The sequence below is a fragment of the Mesoplodon densirostris genome, chromosome 5 (assembly GCF_025265405.1).
Source record: "Mesoplodon densirostris isolate mMesDen1 chromosome 5, mMesDen1 primary haplotype, whole genome shotgun sequence".
Taxonomy (NCBI): Eukaryota; Metazoa; Chordata; class Mammalia; order Artiodactyla; family Ziphiidae; genus Mesoplodon; species Mesoplodon densirostris.
Genome location: NC_082665.1, coordinates 150,586,010 through 150,598,679, shown reverse-complemented (window position 1 = coordinate 150,598,679; position 12,670 = coordinate 150,586,010). Strand labels below are relative to the sequence as shown.

Below are 12,670 nucleotides of genomic sequence, written 5' to 3'. Positions count from 1 at the left end.
ATGGGGTAGAGAGTAATGAAACAGGGCCTTGGTCAAGGGAGAAGAGTCTATTGGAGGAACCAAAACAAAGGCCAAGGAAGAGCAGTACAAGATGAGGTGAGGAAAGTGGTAGGCAGATTCTGGAGCTATATTAGGCCATGGTAGAGGAGTTTAGATTTTGTTCAAAATGGAGTAGGTAAGCACTGGAGCATTTTAAATAGGAGAGTGATTCACTCTGGTTTGTTTTCCTCTAGTTGTGCTGTTTGGAAAATGACTGGAGTATGGAGAGGCTAGAGTGGAAGCAGAGAGACCAGTTAAAAGGCTATGATGGTAGTGCAGGTGAGAGAGCTGGATAATTTGGGCCAAGACTGTAGCAGTATTCTAATGAGAAGTGGTCAAAATTGAGAGAGATTTTGGAGATAGGGTTGATAGCCCTTAGTAAGTTTATATCCTGGGTATGACCTACAGATATGTCAGATGGCCATTCCACTTTGGGGGCCTTACAAACACCTACCAAGGTATCTGTAAAAAGATCTATTGCCCCCATAAGGTGCTCTGGTTGTGTGTATTACCAGGCTATACTGGGTTGTCTGTCTGTACAGTAAGTAATTAATAACAAGTAAACCCTTGCTAGACCTCATCTGCAGGAACACAGAGGTCCCTTAGTCCCACATGCAGAATATCAACTGAATGAAGAACTTTGGGAGTGTCTCAGGGTTCTCATCATATCCCTCAGGGTACTTGAGGCTGAATGACAGGTTGGTGAGGCAGGCTTGGTGGCTGCCCTGACCCTAGACTTGGACCTGTCAGCTCAGTCTGACATTCCACATGTATGACCAGCAAATACAAAGCAAGTCATGAACAACCTCACTTGTTCTATTATAGCAGATAACTCTCTGTTTATTCTCAGCTATCCTGCTCTCAAATTTCTGACTCTGTGCTCAACCATACACATACAACCTTACAAAAGGCTGCTGCTAGCCTTTTGGTTCGGATGCCCATCATGTCACCCTGTGAACCTTGTTCTCAGTTCTGCTTTCCTGTCTGATCTCAGCATCCTTTTTTCCAGCTCCCTGCTCTCCCAAACACACCTATTATGATACTGAATGAAAAATTTTCTGCTGAAATTGTGGCCACAGAGCCCCACTAGAGGTGGTGACTCAGACCTGTGCCCCAAGGGTTGTTTTATTTAGTTAGGTACTACTCTTGAGCCCACAGGACCACAACCTTTTGCCTTAAATTGTCTTACAGACAGACAAGTGCTTCCTATGCTCTTCCATTGGGCAAGCTCAGAGATTCACTGAATTGGAGCAAAAGTGAATGAACCAATGATCTTATTTGTGATACAACTTCAGCTAAGATAGGTCAAGGTTGATTAAATAGAAGAGATCAGTTCGCTCAATAAGTAAGATACCAAAGTTGTATCCAGGGCAGAAACAAAGAAATGGGGAAGCAGTGCGTTCTGTTGAGGGACATGTGAAAACTGTGAAGATTGTCAGCTCAAAGTAGTCTGCATTTCCTTCTTGCCTATAGATATTTCCATTGGGCTTTTGCCCTGTTCCCCTACCCCAATTGAATTTTGGGGTGCTTTACAACATCTGACAGTTCATACATTAAGAAAATAACACTGAATTCCTATCTTATGCTGTGCACTGGCTCCACATTGGGGATATAAGGATGAGTAAATTGCAGTGGCATTCTGACTCACCTCTGCTTCTGCTTCCCTGATCCATCCCACTGCCACCTGAATCCCATCATTTCCCTTCCTGAGAAACTGTAGCAGTGCTATAAATGCTTAATAAATACCTCATGAATAAATGGAAATTATTTCTAAGTTCCTTTTGTTCAGAGACTCTTTGCACTAAATCTTTGTATTTGTTTCCTCCAAATCAAATCTCATATTTTACACTTACATTAATTTTTTTCTTGCCCTGATGTTTGCAGCTCTTCCATGTTTAGAGTCTTCTGCATTTTTTATTTCCCTCCTGTTGATTTAATCTCATAGGTCACTTATTCTAAAAAAAAAAAAAGTTAAGCTTTGTGCTTGGTTTTATGGCATGTCTTGTATATAGTTCTGTTTCTGGATATGATGCCATTTGTGAATATGCTTTTAATTATTTCTCAGTTTTATTATCGAACAAGCTCATTGCCATCATTATGCTTACAAAGTTTGGTAATATACTTATAGTCTGACATTCAAATAAGTAGCATTAACATTATTCATTGGTTTTTAAGGGTCTAAATTTTACTCAACTTATCTGTTATGATTTTATTTTATATGGCTATTTTATGTGTCGCAATTTAATCATTCACTAATAAATTTATTAAGTTTTCAAGGTTTCTGAAACACAAAATTGGGGTTAAAAAAACCTTTTTTGTTCTTTCTGTCCAGGTTACTACAAAGAACTTCACTGTTCTGTAGATTTATATCCATCCGTCCTTCCTTCCTCTGTCCTTCCATCCTTCCTTTCTGTTTCTTGTGCCTACTGAGATTTGAGACAATTCCTTCTCTATATGTTGAGAAATATGGAATTATGGCAGGGACTCAGGTACTGACTATCCCAGCTCCTTTGGCTTTAATATGGACAGAGGGGCTTCCATGTTAGAGAAAATTGTGCTCAAATCAGTTTGTCCACTTTCTAAGTCTGTGATATGAGCAAGTTTTTTTTTTTAACTTCCTTTAGCCTCAGTTTCCTCATCTTTGAAATGGAGATAACACTGTGCTCAATGCTGGCATAAAAATTAAAGTAGATAATGTGTTTAAGTGCTCAGCACAATACCTAGCATATCAGTACTTTTAAAATGACGGTGTAGTAATGCTAATCTTCCCTCTGCAAGCCCAGTATAAGAAGGATCAGTCAGCATAGCAGCATGCCTCTGCCTCTCCCGTAGTCCTTCACACACACCTCTCCCCTGCATCTAAGGAATACAAGCCCAAGATAAGAGTCCTCAAAGAGGAAACGTGTCTAGTTTTCCTTCTTGCGCTCTCATTATCTGCTGATGATGCTGGCATGAATTCCTGCAGAGGATGGTCTTATGCCGGATGTATGACCATTTTCTTGACTCTGCCAGTGGAGGCCTAGGGAGGGTATTCTTACTCTGACTCACCAATAAATTTTTGGTAAGTGATAAGCCTTGAGATGTGTGGTTGTTAAAATATACTTTTAAATGTTCTAAAGGTGTAGGGTAGGATCATGGGAGAAAGTGGTTGAGACAGGGTAGAAAAGAAGATCAACATATTTAACACTGTGGAAAACAGGTCAAGAACCCAAGAGGCCAGGATATCAGGCGGACTATCTATTTGAATGTCAAAATCAATAAGAATTACACTAGAAATAGTGTTGGAGTGACAGTGAACCAAAAGGTAAAATCAAGGAATGAAAGGGAGTGACCTTGGGGAGGCTTCAATCCTGCAATAAGGAAGGGTGGTGGGTGGTAAAGTCTAATGTTATGTGACTCAGAGCAGGGGATTTGGGGAGAGGGCAGGTGGAGAATGGTGTGAAAGTAGCAATGAGGAACCAGAATGGCACCAACCAGGCCTCATGTTTGAAGGGTGTGGAAGAGAAAAAGAGTTGTCATCTAAGAGGGCTACAGGGAAATCAGCATCCTCAGGGGAAAGTACAGTTTCAGTTTAAATAAGAAGGTAAAGGAAGTTGAAGAAAGCTTCAGAGAAGAGATCCAGGATCTGGGGATTTTGCTGTTGTCTACCCATGAGTCCACAGGGCTCAGTGGAAGGGTTAGGATTTCTGGAGATGGTATAGAGGCTTGGAGTTCCCCCCCGTCCTCCTCTTCATCATCATCATCATCATCATCATCATCTCTCCCTTGCATACATCCTCAGTTCCTTTGCCTCTCTCTCACTTCAGCAGCCTTGCCTGGCTGAACCACAGCACTGATTAAATCCAATTCTTTGCCTATTCCATGCCTGTAAAATCATGCTGCTGAGCTTGCATTAAATTAATGATCATAACCTTAAGTGGGCCCATAATGCTGCCTGGCAATCATACTAGATTTCTCCAGTCATTTTCTGTTTCATTTCCTCCTAGATGATTATCTCATGTTTTCAATCTCCTTACATGTTCACCATCTCCTCCGTAGTCTTCACTTTCAACTGATGACCTTGCTTCCTAGTTACAGAAAAGAAATAGAAGAAAAAGAGCTTTCACAGGCTTTCACAACCATACCTACCTACTACTTGTAGTAGTATCCGTATACTCTGCTTTCTTTCCTGTTACTGTGAAAGAACTAACCTAATAAGTGCTTCGTAATTCTTTCTCTTATATCAGTTTCACCCTCTCTGAATCATTGTCTTATACATGAAAATATGCTTGTATTTCCCCCATCTTAAAAATAATCCTCCTTGACTCCACTTTCCCCTCTTACTATTGCCTTGTTTCAGTTCAACTTCACAGCAAAGCTTCTTGGAAGAGTTGTCTGTAGTCTGTTGCTAGTTTTTGTCCTCCCATTCTTTTTTTGTACTCAAGCCAGTCGTATTTCTGCTCCCCAAATTCCATCAAAACATTTCTCTATAGTTATCTGACTTAACATTCAGGAGCAGAGTTAACCACTGTCTCCTCCTTGTAATACCTTCTTCACTTTATTTTAAAAGACTTGTCAAGAACTATGCAGAACTAAGATTTTACCCTATTTGTAAGCTAACAAGTTAGCTTGCCAGTTTCATGAATGGTGGTAGAAGACACAAGACTTCTACAACAGAGACGAAAGACAGTTTATTACTTACAGCAATAGCAGTAGCCAGAGTAGGAGTCTTTTTGTATTGGTTCCCTTAGCCCTAGTTACTCTGAGACAATGTGAAGGGGGCCAGACTACACCTGCCCACGTGGTGAGTTGAGTTATTAGAAAGGAAACCTGATCTTAGAGAACCCAAATATTTTATAATGGTCAATAAGCGTGCCTTCTCTTTGCTCCAGAGGGAGATAGTACCAAGTTTTCCAAGGCTGTTTGCTATACAGACATTCTTGAAAAAGATCATACGGAACTATCATATCATATAAAATATCATATCACTATCAAGACAGGCAGTGCCTTGCTTGCAGTGTGTACAGAAACACGAGAGACCCATGGAGAACTGTCTCACAATTCCTCCCTCTCTGACCACTTCTTTTCTCTCTCCTCTCCTTCACTTCCCCATACTCTAGGTCTGGGCTGTCTAGTACTATAGCCACTAGCTCATGTAGCTATTTAAATTAAGTTTTCAGTTATTCAGTTGCATTAGCCATATTACAGGTGCTCAATAGCCACATGAATGGCACAGATATATAAATATTTCATCATCTCAGAAAGTTCTGTTAGACAGCACTACTCTGCATGTTTGAGTGCTCCTAAGCTCAGCCTTTGGATGTTTCTTTCTGTATTCTATTCCTATATAGAAATAGAGATTTCTATAGAATCTTGTAGAATAAGATTTATTATGGAATAAATATTTATATATATTTCTTTCTCTTTTCTTTCTATATTCCCTCCCTTGGTGATCTCATCTAGTCTCAAGGCTTTAAATATGACTCTCAAATTTGTGTAATCCTAAATCTCTCCCCCAGAAGTCCAGATTTAATTCTTTAGTAGCATTCTGCACACCATTACCTGAATGCCTAGTAGGCACCTCAAAAATAATGGCCAAAACTGAACTCCTGACCTTCTTGCCACAGCTGCTCCCTCTCCCACCAACAAATCTGTTCCTCCTGCAGTCTTCCCAGTATGAATTAAGTCAGTTCTCTTCTTCCAGTTGTTCAAGCAAACAAACAACAGTTTTAAAAAAATCAACCCTTAGATTCATCCTTGACCTCCCTCTTTTCCACAAAACCGACACATCTGTCCCATTGGCTCTTGTTTCAAAATATGTCCAGAATCTGACTTTTCACCCTTCCCCTGCTACCACCTGGTCCAAGCCAACATCATCTTTTACCTGGATTGTTCCAGGCAAATTTGGCCCCCTTTTTGGTCTCCCTGCTTCTACTCTTGTCCCCTGTGGTCCGTTCTCATAAGAGCAACTAGAATGGTCTTGTTTAAAAAGTAAGTCAGATCATGAATTTCTCTGCTCAGAATTCTTTAGTAGCTTCCTATCTCACTCAATAAAAGTCAAAATCTAGGGCTTCCCTGGTGGCGCAGTGGTTGAGAGTCCGCCTGCCGATGCAGGGGACATGGGTTCGTGCCCCGATCCAGGAAGATCCCACGTGCCGCGGAGCGGCTGGGCCCGTGAGCCATGGCCATTGAGCCTGCGCGTCCAGAGCCTGTGCTCCGCAACGGGAGAGGCCACACCAGTGAGAGGCCCACATACCACACACACAAAAAAAAGTTGAAGTCTAGTCACACTGGCATTCTCACTCTTGCTAAAATATTCAAGACATGCTCCCACCTCAGAGCCTTTATAGTTGGTGTTCTTTCCACCACTTCCCCCCCAACGCAGCTCCACACCTGTGCTTTTTCCCTCATGATACTGACTTATTGAAGAGACCAGGCCAATTGTCTTATAGTGAGCCATATAATGAATTTCTCTGTTTACTCATGGTGGTGTGTAGCTTATTTCTCTCTTGCCTGTATTTCCTATAATTGGACATTAAATCTGAAAGTTTGATTAAAGCTAAATATTCTTGGCAAGAAAAGTCCACACATGATATTCAGTCTTCATATTACATCAGATTGGAAGGTACATATCTGATTATCCCACCATTAGTGATTATAAGTTTAACCAAGGTGTTAAGGTGGTAATTTTCAGATTTGTCCATTATAAATTTATATTTTTACCTTTGTGATTAACAATCTGAAAGGTGAATGTTATTTTTTTAATCATGTGATTTTTAAGAATGTTTTTTAGCTATATGTTTGTTTTTTCAAATAAAATATTTTTTAGAAATCCATCCAATATATAAAACAGATAACAGCAGAACTATTCTAGTTGCAGTGGGAAATGGCTAGTATTGGCAGCTTCCAAGGGAACTGTGACGAGCGCAGTTTGTAATTCACAGAGCCCAGCCAAGTGCTGGAGGAAACAGAGGCCCAAAGAGGATCCATGAAGTCTTAAGGCGGCCTAGCATCTCATGAGAAAGGCTCAGTGCACTTTGTGTTAGAGCACAGTGTGGGAAGCTGTCACTTTCTGGGAAAGCCGTGGTTATGGATGATCACTAGAATGGCACTTGGTTTTTCCCTGGCAGTCCACCCACTGTTTTTAGTTGTCTGAGTGCTGTCTTTGACATTCTATCTGTTCTGCAGATGTGAAGATTTGAAATTACTTCATTTTTAGTGTGTGTTGGGCTGCAGACTTTTTTTGTTTCCCTTTTGGAAATTCTTCATCCACAAAGAATTCCGGAATCAGACATTATTCATCTTATGTCTGGAACACTAAAATCTCATGAGCTTCCATATGTCTTACCTCTTTCCACCTTTAGAATATTGAAAATGCTGCCACAACTGAAGCCAGTTTTATCATTTCCTTGCTGCTTGCTTCCTTTCTGCACCTTATTTATTGTACAGCCTTAATGTGCCTTTGTAAAGAATTGAACGAGTAAATTTGGTATATCCACAGAATGTATCTAAGATGTATGGTATAGATTTTTATTTTCATGAAAAGAGGTCTCCCTATATTAAGTGGAAAAAGCAGATAATAAACTATAATTGTCTCACTTTTGTTAAAAAAATTAATATTCACAAAAATCCCCATGTCTATTTCTGTGAATGTTTATGTGTGTTGAAAGTCAAAAAAGGCAAAACTGTTCATATTGATATTATCTCTGGGTGTGACCTTTATTTTCCTCTTTGTATTTCTTTTTTTTTCCCAGCAGTCATGTCTTATTTCTACAGTCATTACTTTTATAAAGATTAAAACTGTTTTTTAAAAAAATAAGCAATAATAACTTTGATCTGTCAAATCCAAGCTACGTTGAAGGCGATTCCAGGCTCCTCCTCTGCTTACTCTATCCATGCCATCTGCTGGGATTTCTCCCTGTTCTCTTATTGTCCCATTCAAGCAAGTTTTCCCCTGACCCAGGCTCGTATTTATTTACTCCAGGTTCCTGGTCCTCTACTAGAATTGCACACTTGGCTCTGGAGAGATTCTCTGTTCACTTGTACCCAAATAAACTTGTCAGGAAAGGAAAGGAGGAAGCAAAAATTGTGTTCTAAAAGGAACTGTCACTGGAAGTGATCAAGGCCCAGAAGTGCCCCAGTATATACCTGTTGAATGAATTGATCTGTTCTTTTTTGTCTCATTTATTTTATAAGTTCCTATAATCAGGAGCTTTGCTTGTTTTCTATAATGCCCTAAACATTTTGGGTACTTAATATACATGAATAAATAGTCCTTTATTTTTAAAGATCCGTAATTTACCTAATAAAAGTGAATGTAGGATCTATTGTCAACTTTGACCAGAATTTGTGCTTGCACAGGGATACAGAAAAGGACAGGATTTAAAGATAACTTACATTCAGCTCATACTCATAGACTTGTGATCGTGGGTAGTCACATAGGCCTCTGAGCTTCCTTCATTTATAGCCTCACTGATTCTCTTCTGGACTCTCTCTGCAGAGGCCTTCTGCCTGGTCTGCCTGGCTTTGGTCTTGCTTCCCCAACTCTGTCCTCTGCAGTGCTACACGGTGATACACCCACAGTGTAAATCTGACCTGGTCCCCACCACCCCCGACTGAAATCTCTCAGGGACTCTCTGATGCTACATTGCCTCCCACCCAACCCCCACCATTTAGCGGTAGCACCTAGAAGCCTCTCTTCAAACTTGCCACTGGAATAACACCAAACTCCCAGTAGCTCCTCACACCTCCCAGGCCTCCTGGGGCCACCTCCTGCCTTGCTCCATTTGTCCACAAGGCATCTTCCCTTTCTTTCTGCAGCCACTGCTTCTGCTTAACTCCAGGCTGAGCTTGGCAGCCCTCCTCTCTGGGGTGCCTTCCTTGATGTAAAAGATATTCTGTTTCTCTGCCCACTCACTGCAAGCTGTTTGAGGCAAAATTATAGGATCTGTAGTTCCCTTGTCTTGAAGAGTACCTGGCAGCATTCAAATGTTTATTAAACTGTACTGTATATATGTTCTTCTAAACCATCCAAATGATTTTTATTTACAGAATGTGATTTCATTTTTGTATAATCTCCTCCAAAATAGGAAAAAGGCTTAGAAAAGGAAAATATATGAATTAAAGTAACTTAAAATACTACCAGCAGTCAGAGATGACTATTTTTTGGAATATATTATGGAGAATTTTTTTTAAATTATAAAATGGTCAAAGTTTAACCTCCTGATTTTCCTTTGGAGCCAGTACTCCAAGAAATCAGTAGCTTTGCAAATTACATGCATTAAAAATTAATAGCCAGTTCATTGTGCTTCCCACTTCAAAGAATACAAAATAGTTTTCTGGTAAATATATAGCTTTTTTGTAATTCAAAACAAGAAAGAATTTTTTGCTTTTCTCTTGTTCCCTAGACCCCAGAGCCATCTTTTGTCCTATTTTTCCAGAAGAGAAGGCGAATCCCAGTGAGGGAAGTGACTTGACCATCTTACTGAGCTGGTCAGTGCAGAAGCAGAAGCTGGGAGGAGAAGCCCCTGACTGCCCACCTGGTGCTTTTCCCCTCAGGCACATTTCCTCTTTCTCCACTGGAGTAAAGATAAAAGTAAGTTTTTAAGCACTTCCTAATTCCTGTATGCTCAAATTAGACCTGCTGCTGAGATGTTCTTATTTTACTTTTAGTCTCATTAAGACATGAGCCCTAAACCTAGAGCATTAATTGTTCTTTCATGTTCATATATATAATTTCTTTGAGCACAAGAAAAATATTGCCTTCTAAGAGATTTCTTAATTTATTTTCTCAACTATTTTTGAAGAGAACACAACAAATAAAATATTCCAGGTGTCCTTTTTTATCCTGCAAATACATATAGTATACGTTTTTGCATTCCTCTAAACTGTACTCTTGGGATCAGTTTCCATACTGAGTCATCCACCACCGAGCACCCGGGTTTTCCAGGCAAACTGTTTTATTATTTCTAAATGACTCATTCCTTCTGAATCATCACACCTTATGTATTCTGTTAAATAAAAAGTTTTAGGTCCCTGGTGGCGCAAGTGGTTGAGGGTCCGCCTGCCGATGCAGGGGATACGGGTTCGTGCCCCGGTCTGGGAGGATCCCATATGCCGCGGAGCGGCTGGGCCCGTGAGCCATGGCCGCTGAGCCTGCGCATCCGGAGCCTGCGCGTCCGGAGCCTGTGCTCCGCGACGGGGGAGGCCACAACAGTGAGAGGCCCGCATACCGGAAAAAAAAAAAAAAAAGTTTTAGGCACTTTTCTACAATTTTTCTTCTTCCAGACTTCAAAATGTCCCACTTAAATGACATGGCTATTCACCCAGGTTTCCCTTGCATCTACAATTTATGTGGATCATTTTCTTCTTGAACCCTTTCATCATTTGAGATAAGCAGAGGAAGTTCTTTACCTCATACCCTCTGCTCCAGATGTTTCCTGAAATAGAACACATAAATAGCAACATAAAAATATGTGTAACATCATTCTCTGTTTTCCATCATTATATTTATGTTGTTTAAGGTTTTATTAACTTCCCAAATTTCTACGTGAATTTAGGGAGAAACACCTGTAAAAGAAAAGTATAGCTTTAATGTTTGCTGGTACACAAAATCTTTGGAATTCAGCGTGTTGGAAGAATGTAGCACTTTTCTCCCTTGACTTCCATGTCATATTTGGCTGGTTCTCTTCCTTCCTTCCCTTTGGAAATTCATTCTCTGTCTTCTTCCTTGAATCCTTCTCCTCACCCTATACATACCAGCCTTCCTCAGAGTGTTTTTTGTTTTTTGTTTTTGTCTCATTATTCTCATATTCTTTTCTTTTTAAAATTTTATTGGAGTATAGTCGATTTACAGCATTGTATTAGTTTCAGGTGTACAGCACAGTGAATCAATAATACATATACATATATCCGCTCTTTTTTTTTTTTAGATTTTTCTCCCGTATAGGCCATTACTGAGTAGAGTTCCCTGTGCTATATAGCAGGTTCTTATTAGTTATCTGTTTTATATATAGTAGTGTGCATATGTCAGTCCCAATCTCCCAGTTTATCCCTCCCACCCCCCATCCCCTGGTAACTATAAGTTTGCTTTCTACATCTGTGACTCTACTTCTGTTTTGTAAATAAGTTCACTTGTACCCTTTTTTTTTAGATTCTACATATAAACGATATCATATAATATTTGTCTTTCTGTGTCTGACTTACTTCACTCAGTGTGACAATCTCTAGGTCCATCCATGTTCTGCAAATGGCATTATTTTGTTCTTTTTTATGGCTGAGTAATATTCCATTGTATATATGTACCACATCTTCTTTATCTGTTCTTCTGTTGATAGACATTTAGGTTGCTTCCATGCCCTGGCTATTGTAAATAGTGCTGCAGTGAACACTGGGGCACATGTATCTTTTTGAATTACGGTTTTCTCAAGGTATATGCCCAGGAGTGGGATGCTGGGTCATATGGTAGTTTTACTTTTAGTTTTTTAAGGAACCTCCATACTGTTCTCCATAGTGGCTGTACCAATTTACATTCCCACCAACAGCATAGGAGGGTTCCCTTTTCTCCACACCATCTCCAGCATTTATTGTTTGTACATTTTTTTTTATTGGAGTGTAGCTGCTTTACAATATTGTGTTAGTTTACACTGTACAGCAAAGTGAATCAGCTATACATATACATATATCCCCTCTTTTTTTGGATTTCCTTCTCATTTAGGTCACCACAGAGCACTGAGTAGAGTCCCCTGTGCTATACAGTAGGTTCTCATTAGTTATCTATTTTATACATAGCATCAGTAGTGTATATATGTCAATCCCAATCTCCCAATTCATCCCACCCTGCCACTCCACCTTGGTATCCGTACATTTGTTCTCTATGTCTGTCTCTATTTCTGCTTTGTAAATAAGATCATCTGTGCCAATTTCTTCAGATTCCACATATATACGTTAATATATGATATTTGTTTTTCTCTTTCTGACTTACTTCACTCTGTATGACAAAGTCTAGGTCCCTCCATGTCTCTACACATGACCCAATTTCATTCCTTTTTATGGCTGAGTAATATTCCATTGTATATATGTACGACATCTTCATTGCCCATTCCTCTGTTGATGGACATTTAGCTTCCTTCCATGTCCTGGCTATTGTAAATAGTGCTGCAGTGAACATTGGGGTTCATGTATTTTTTTGAATTATGGTTTTCTCAGGGTATATGCCCAGTAGTGGGATTGCTGGGTCAGATGGTAGTTCTATTTTTAGTTTTTTAAGGAATCTACATACTATTCTCCATAGTGGCTGTATCAATTTACATTCGCACCAACAATGCATGAGGGTTCCTTTTTCTCCACACCCTCTCCAGCATTTATTGTTTGTAGATTTTTTTGATGATGGCCATTCTGACCAGTGTGAGGTGATACCTCACTGTAGTTTTGATTTGCATTTCTCTAATAATTAGTGATGTTGTGCTTTTTTGGCCATCTGTATGTCTTCTTTGGAGAAGTGTCTTTAGATCCTCTGCCCATTTTTTTTTTAAACAACTTTATTGGACTATAACTGCTTTACAATGGTGTGTTAGTTTCTGCTTTATAACAAAGTGAATCAGTTATACACATACATATGTTCCCATATCTCTTCCCTCTTGCGTCTCCCTCC

At 39.8% G+C, this 12,670-nt stretch overlaps 1 protein-coding gene across 3 annotated transcripts in view; it reads left to right on the top strand.

Annotated features, from left to right (window-relative positions):
- The window catches only part of PPP2R3A (protein phosphatase 2 regulatory subunit B''alpha), a 220,019-nt gene that overhangs the window by 21,945 nt on the left and 185,404 nt on the right, over nt 1-12,670 (top strand). Inside the window, exon 1 of one of the 3 annotated variants that reach the window (XM_060099646.1) lies at nt 9,526-9,613. The exons of 1 other annotated variant lie outside the window; for it this stretch is intronic. The gene's annotated coding sequence lies outside the window, so the exon portion shown is untranslated. Of the gene's footprint in view, nt 1-9,525; nt 9,614-12,670 lie in introns of those variants that run through there. One more of the 3 variants, XM_060099645.1, reaches the window with a different exon arrangement.